Raw genomic sequence first — 8087 nt, 5'->3', positions numbered from 1 at the left:
TCTCCCCCCCCCCTCTCTCCCTCTCTTGGTTTTTCGAGACAAGTTTTCTCCGTGAAGCTTTGCACCTTTCCTAGATCTTGCTCTGTAGACCAGACTGGCCTCAAATTCACGAAGTTCCACCTGCCTATGCCTCCCGAGTGCTGGGATTAAAGGCGTGCCCCACTACAGCCTGGTCTAATGTTTACTATATTTTGCATATGTTTGTGCTGTGTGTGTGTGTGTGTGTGTGTGTGTGTGTGTGTGTGTGTGTGTCTGTGTGTGTGTGTGTGTGTGTGTGTGTGTGTGTGTGTGTGTGTGTTCAGAGACTGATAGTGGATCCTTCCTCAATTGCTCTCACCTTATTCATTGAGACGGTTGGCCCCAGAGCTTCTCATTTTAGTTGGTGTAGCTAGGAGCCTCTTAATGTTTGGATCTCTTCTCTCCCTTCCCAGGGATGGAATGAGAATGTGAGACTGCATATGACATGTCATGTGTTACATGGTGTTTCCAGGAGTCTGTGAGAGGCTTTAGATATTCATCGTAGTCCTGAGACATGGGTGTCATCAACCTCACTTGATAGATGAAGAGACTGGGGTTCAGTAACTTGAGAAGTGTGCATGGAAACTGAACAGTGTGCTCAGAACCCACACCCAGCCTTTCTTTTCTTAATTAAAAAGTATTATTTTTTTATTTTATGTGTATGGGTTTTTGCCTATGCACATGTTTGTGCACCATGTCTATCTCTTGCCTGTGGAGATGAGAGGAAAGGGTCAGATCCCCTGGAACTGGAGGCACAGACAGCTCTGAACTAGCTGATTCTCTGGAGCAACAGTCAGTGCTTCTAACTTTGGAACCATCTCACCAGCCTGTATCTTCCCTTTCTGCATTTATAGATGCCATGTGTCAGATGATACATAGATGAATGTGATTCTCTTACAGGCCCCACCATGTGGATGATTACAGAGAAGAACCAAAGCTGGGTTTCAGAGTTTATCCTGCTTGGCTTCTCCAGTGACCCCACGACCAAGAGCATCCTCTTCATTGTGTTCCTTCTCATCTACCTATGCTCAGTCCTGGGTAATGGTCTCATCATCATGCTGATCTGCCTGGACACACAGCTGCACACTCCCATGTACTTCTTCCTCTGTATACTTGCCCTGTTGGATATGTGCTATGTCACCACCACCATGCCCCAGATGTTAGTGCATCTTCTTGCTCACTCTCAGATCATCTCCTTTGCTGGCTGCTGGCTGCAGATGTATGTTTTTGGTTCTCTGGCTGCTACTGAATGCACCTTGTTTGTTGTCATGGCTTATGACAGATATGTGGCCATTTGCTACCCACTGCGTTATACTGTCATCCTCAACTGGGGACTGTGCATACAGTTGGCAGCTGGGTCTTGTGTCTGTGGTTTTCTCTCTGTTTTGTTACATACTTTCTTCACCATGAGTCTGCCATATTGTGGGCCCAACAAGGTCAACCACTACTTCTGTGAGGGCCCTGCAGTGCGTAACCTGGCTTGTATGGATACCCACATCATTGAGATGGTGGACCAGCTCTTGACTGTTTTTATGACGATTATTCCAATTTCCCTCATTGTGGCCTCCTATGTTCATATTGCCATGGCAATTATGAAGATCAAGTCCACCCAGGGCCGTTTCAAGGCTTTCTCTACCTGTGCCTCCCACCTGACTGTGGTCACACTCTTCTATGTTCCAGCCACTTACATCTACATTAGGCCCAACTCAAGCTACTCCCCTGAGCGAGACAAGCAGGTCTCACTCTTTTACAATGCCTTCACAGCCTTGCTCAACCCCGTGGTCTACAGTCTGAGAAACAAAGACATCAAGAGGGCATTTCTCAAGGTGACAGGGCATGGTAGGGTAGATTAATTAACCACAATCCAGGGGAAGTTGGAGTGATTATCCCTTTTGGTAAAGGGACAACATCTTTATTTAATTAGCTGTCCTATGCATTTGACCAACATAGCACTTGATAACTAGGTCAATCCACTGTGAAACCAAGGTGGCTATCTTGATTGACTGGCTACACTAAGGTACAATTCCAAAAACCTCAGTAATCTTACTCGATCATTGCTGCAAAGACCCATTTTTTGCTCTATCTTAGCTATAGGTTGGGAATGACCTTCTGACCTCTCACATCCATCCTGAAGTAGAAATCATATATCCAACATGATCACTCTAGAACAGAAGGAGAGGAACAGTGGACAAACTCACAATGACTCAGCTCCCAAGAGTGACCTGCTTCTCTGTCCACATATTCTTTTGGCCAAAGCAGGTAGTGTGGTCCAGCCTGACAGCAGCAGGTGGAAAGTTTTTTGTCTAGACAGAAGTAATACAAGTTCTGTGCCCGTGGTCTGATATGTTGGCTGCTCTACTTAGAAGGCAGCAAGTAGTACTCATTATGTAGCCGGGAATATTTTTAGAAAATAACAGCATACCTATAAACCAACACAAAACATGCTAACTGTGGACAGCATGATAGTAGAGACAACAGAAGGCTGAGACCTATATGCTAACACAGTGTGTGTTTTCATGACAGAAGTGAGTTGATAGATTGTGGAACAGCAGTTATATAACTCAGAGAACAAACTTACACATGAATTCAGTGTGGTCTATGGGGAAAAATGATGATCATCTGTCAAAAGACTGCTCTAGAATGAAGAAAGATGGATTCTTCTCAGAGCCTTCCCAACTTTTCTCCTCACAGGCAGAAGCCAAGGGCATGTCCAACTGTTGACTATGACTGCTGGCTCCTTTCTACCCTTTCCTGGTGGTCGGTATGGATTACCTCTCATCTTCAGAGTAGCTCTTACCTGACCAATAAGTAGATTCCTCTCTCATTTAGTGCCTGAATTATTCTTTCCTAAGGGGGCCTCAGGCCCTCCAGTTTTATTCTGGGGTCACATTTTTTTTTATAGTTTATCCTCAATACTATTATGTGTGTGTGTATATATATATATATATATATATATATATATATATATATATATATATATATATATATATATACACACATATATATATGTATGTATATATATACATATATATGTATATATATACATATATATATACACACACACATACATACATATATTTTTTTTTTGAGAATTCTCCCATTTCCTAGACTATCCAGGAACTTTTCATTCCCGAAGACAGCCTTTAACTTTCAATCTTTCTTCATTCTCCTCTGCAGTGCTGTGATTATAGGTTGGGACACCATACAGAGAAGAATTTTTGTTTCTTTGATGATGTCCTTTGTGTTATAAAAGTTTTTACTTTGATATAATAAAATTCATATACTTTAAAAAAAAATAAAGATAGATTTTACTTAGGTAGCCCAATCTCTTCTGGAACTTAATGCAGACCAGGCTGGCTCAAATGCAGCATCCTCCAATCTCTGACCTAGTAGTGCTAGAATTAAACATATACTTCACAACACCTGACCACTCCCTTTTGTCTCTTGTCATTTTGAAGTAGAACTAAAAAATTATTTCTTCATCCAATATCATGAAAATTTACTACCATGGTGTTTTTTTTTTTAAGTTACTTTTAGATTTTGATCCTTTCTGAATGAATTATTTTGTATGATATATTGCAAGGGCCCATTTACATTCATTTTTATGTGGATATCTATGTATGTAGTCAGACTTCTTCTTTAGACTCTCTTGGACCGCCAGCCCTCAAACAATGACATGGAGCCTTATTATTGATTATGAAAGTTTGGCCTTTAGCTTAGGTTTGTTCCTAACTAGCTCTTGTAGCTTAAATTAATTGATTCTATTAATGTAAACTCTGCCATGTGAGTTTTTTACCTCTCTTGCATTTGGAATGTCAGATTTGCTCAGCATCTTGCTGGCATCACCCTCATGAGCCTAGATTCATCCCAAGTTCCTCTCTTTCCCCAGAAGTTCTGCCAATTCTCCCCTGACAAACTACTGTACAATCAGCTCTTTATTAAGCCAATCAGAAGGCACCTTTTACATGAGGCAATCAAATATCCCACATTTCCCCCTATTTGTCTAAATGAAATGGAAAGGGTTAACTCTAACACAATAAAACTTTATACAATAGGAACAATTGTTAAATGAAATTACATTTACAATGTCCAGTCCATTAGTATTTGGCAAATTCAGAGATATTATCTATCCTATCTTGACAAGTCCAAAGTCTTATACCTAAATTACTTTCTATCATAATGAATTACCTAAAAATATCTTTTTAGAACTTAAACAATTGTCTTAGAAAAACAACATGAGCTTTTAAGTCTCTCAACCTCATAAACTTTGTACCTCTTTTCTAAGTTTCTTTTTGGAATATAGTAACAAAGAAAACATAGGTATAACTACCTAGTAATAAAAAGGTGTAACTATCTAGTCTTCAACCCTCATCAGAGACACAAGGGAGATAAAATTTTATCTGATAATCAGAAAATAAATAGCAAACAATATCTAACACTATAGAAATGACATGGACAACTGGCTGTCTGGAGAGTCACCCAATGTTCCTCTGCAACCTTGGGGCATCCATTTTTGGCCTACAGGCCTAGACTATCTGACATACTTTTCTGTGAAGCAGGAAGTTTTGAAGGACTGTCCTGCCTTGTCTTGGCAAAGTTTGGTAGTCACATTCTTTTGTGTCCTGCTTATCCAATTTGGACAGCATCCTGTGAGCAGCTGAGGCAAGCAAAGTTTCTTGCTGAGTGGCTAAATTTGCCACAATGAAAGCAAACTCCATATGGAGATTCTTCAATGCCCATTATCTTTTTTGAAGTAGATTGGTGCAGACATATCTCCTGGTTATAAAAAGCCTTATGCTATGAAAACATCTGAAGTTCCAAATTCAGTAGGTCTTTGAAGTGTTTGAAGACCACCTACCTATCTAAAATATATCTCTGTTTGACCCTGAAAACATACCTAACATGACTCCAAGTTTGATTGTTATAGATGACTAACCACTAACCTGTATTTAATTAGTATCTTAAATAATTTGTAATAACTTTCAAGGACTAGAACTATACATTACATTTTTTAATGAGCTGCATAGGTACAATACCTTAAACAATGGTACAATACATACAGTATGTTAAAACATAATAACCTGAAATTTGTTTTAATATACAAAAATCTCTTAAACAAGAATAGAAACATATATGCAGTATGTTCTAACTTTAAATTTACATCAATATACAAAAATCCATACCAATGGAAAATATCTGTGATTAATAGTTGCTTTCTAGTTTAAAAGTAGATTCAGTAATCCACCTTTTTATTCTACCATTCCTATGTCCCCCTTTTTCATCTTTTTAGAAGGAGATCCCTGAATCTAATTGTGGTGTTTTAGTTTTTATCCTAAACATGACCAACAATAACTTGCAATCAACTCCCCTAAACAATGACTAACATCCACAAACCATCAAATGACAAAAATTGTAGTTGGTTTTTTTTGCTCTTTTCTTTTGGCTCTTTGTTTTTTGGTCTCTGAGGACCCTCTACCCAGCTTTCAAATAAATGCACAGTCTTGTTATTACTTATAAATGCCAGGCCTTAGCTTGGCTTATTTCTAGCCAACTTTTCTTAACTTAAATTATCCCATCTACCGTTTGGCTCTAGGCTTTTTCCTTTTCTTACTTCTGTACAACTTACTTTCACTCTTACTCCATGGCTGGCTGTGTGGCTGGGTGGTTGGCCCCCAGGCTTCCTCTCCTCCTTTTCTCTCTCCTTCTTCTTATTCTCCCAAATTTCTCCTTCTATTTATCCTCTCTGTCTGCCAGCCCCATCTATTTCTCTCTCCTGCCTCGCTATTGGGTATTCAGCTCTTTATTAGACCATCAGGTGTTTTAGACAGGCACAATGACAGTTTCACAGAGTTAACCAAATGAAACATAAACAAAAGTAACAACCTTTCTTGCAGGCTGCAAGAATATATCATAGAGCTCCAGTTGTGTATTAAAGCTGAACTTTGACTGGCCAAGGGTCTGTCAAAAGGCAAAGCCATTTATTATGAATATTTGGTGTTACCCAGCCTTTAATATTTCATCTGTCTTCTGCTATGAAATCCTTGTGTGCCCAAACCTATTGGAAAATAGTTCAGCTCCCTAGATCTGCTTAACCTACTAAGTTACTAACTGCCCTGCTGAGCTTAGGAGACAAGCTGGCAGGAGACTAACCCTGTGCTAATGAAGCTCAGACCATTCCCTCTCTTGAGGAGGCCTAGTGGTTCTCTAGAGCATTTGGACTGAAAATAAAAGAGGTTTTTACATATCAAGGTGAGAGGTCAAACAACGTTCCTGAAGAGGCAGGGAACAAGGTGCCCAGGGAAAGAAAGGGCAGGTATTTTCTGTAGACAGAAAGAGAACAGCATGGGGAGAGAGAAGAGAGGATGACAGAGGTTTCATAGAGGGTAAGCAGATCTTGATTAGAGTTTTCTGAGTGCCAGGAGTAGAGAGTAGCACAGATGGAGAAAGAGGATACAGAGGATGAAGATGAGGTTGAAAGCATAGGAGTTAGTCATTAGCTGGAATATGAGCTAGGGATCTAGAAAGAACTGTAGTTATAGAGACAAGATTTCATCCCAGAGAAATAAAGTAGACTGATATAGAGCTTGTAATGTCTAGAGTTATTCCTGCCTGGAATGCCTGGTGGAACTATAGCTGAATTGATGTAATCTTGTCTTAGAGGAATAAAGTTAACAGACATAAGAACATAGTGTATGTAGATTGTTTTCCCTGATATCCCACGCTGGACATAGCAAAGCCCCCTTGGAACCTAGGTAATCAATAAACCTTAAAATACTATGTGTAGTGAATAGCCATTCCAGCTTTGATCTGGAAATTCTAACCCCCATTGAGGCTTCAGCAACTGTCACACCTACAAGGCAGGACCAAGGGCCAGGACACCCAAGATCTAGGTGGGCCAGCACGCTCTTAGTTCCTGGACCCTAGACGTTGGAGCTGACTGAGCAAAGCTCCAGAGAACACCACTGGACTTCGATACACTTTCCCCAGACCCCACAACCTACCTTGTCCTTTTTTGTAAGTTACCCACTAAATAAATCTTCGTTTTAACTACGTGAGTGTCCATAGTAATTTCACCAATATCAGCTCAGTTGGTAGAGCATGAGACTCTTAATCTCAGGGTCCTGGGTTCATCTCTAAAGACAAAAAACTTGTAAGACAAAGCTTCCAGGAAATTTGGGACACCATGAAAAGTCCAAACCTAAGAATAATAGGGCTAGAAGGAGAAGAATACCAACTCAAAGGCATAGAAAATATATTCAACAAAATCATAGAAGAAATCTTTCCTAACTTAAAGAAAGAAATACCTATGAGATACAAGAACCTTACAGAACACCAAATAGGCTGGAGCCAAAAAAATGTCCCCTTGCCACATAATAATCAAAACACTAAACACACAGAACAAAGAAAAAATATTAAGAGCCACAAAGGAAAAAGACCAAGTAACATATAAAGGCAGACCCATCAGAATACCACCAGACTTCTCAATATAGACTATGAAAGCTAGAAGGTCATGGACAAATCTTATGCAGACACTAAGAGACCACGGATGCCAACCCAGACTATTATACCCAGCAAAACTCTCAATCACCATAGGCGGAGTAAACAAAATATTCCAGGATAAAACCAGATTTAATCAATACCTGTCCACAAACCCAGCCCTACAGAAAGCACTACAAGGGAAAATCCAACCGAAAGAAGCTAAACACATTCATGAAAAATCAAGCAATAGATAATCCCACACCAACATACACCACAGAAGGACAACACAACACAACCACAAAAAAATAACAGGAATTAACAATCACTGGTCATTAATATCCATCAATATCAATGGTCTCAACTCACCTATAAAAAGACACAGGCTAACAGAATGGATAAGAAAACAGGACCCATCCATCTGCTGAATACAAGAAACACACCTTAACTTCAAAGACAGACACTACCTCCAAGTAAATAGCTGGGAAAAGGCTTTCCAAGCAAATGGACCCAAGAAACAAGCTGGTGTAGCTATCCTAATATCTAATAAAATAGACTTCAAACTAAAATAAATCAAAAGAGATCAGGATGGA

General features: G+C 39.6%; 1 pseudogene; it reads left to right on the top strand.

Annotated features, from left to right (window-relative positions):
• The first annotated feature begins 877 nt into the window (after window positions 1-877).
• LOC121826307 (olfactory receptor 2A12-like) lies at window positions 878-2847 on the top strand (annotated as a pseudogene).
• Window positions 2848-8087: the final 5240 nt, after the last annotated feature.

This window comes from Peromyscus maniculatus, chromosome 2 (assembly GCF_049852395.1).
Source record: "Peromyscus maniculatus bairdii isolate BWxNUB_F1_BW_parent chromosome 2, HU_Pman_BW_mat_3.1, whole genome shotgun sequence".
In the NCBI taxonomy this organism is placed as follows: Eukaryota; Metazoa; Chordata; class Mammalia; order Rodentia; family Cricetidae; genus Peromyscus; species Peromyscus maniculatus.
The sequence above is the reverse complement of the archived record's forward strand: the minus strand, read 5'-3'. Positions and strand labels throughout refer to the sequence as shown.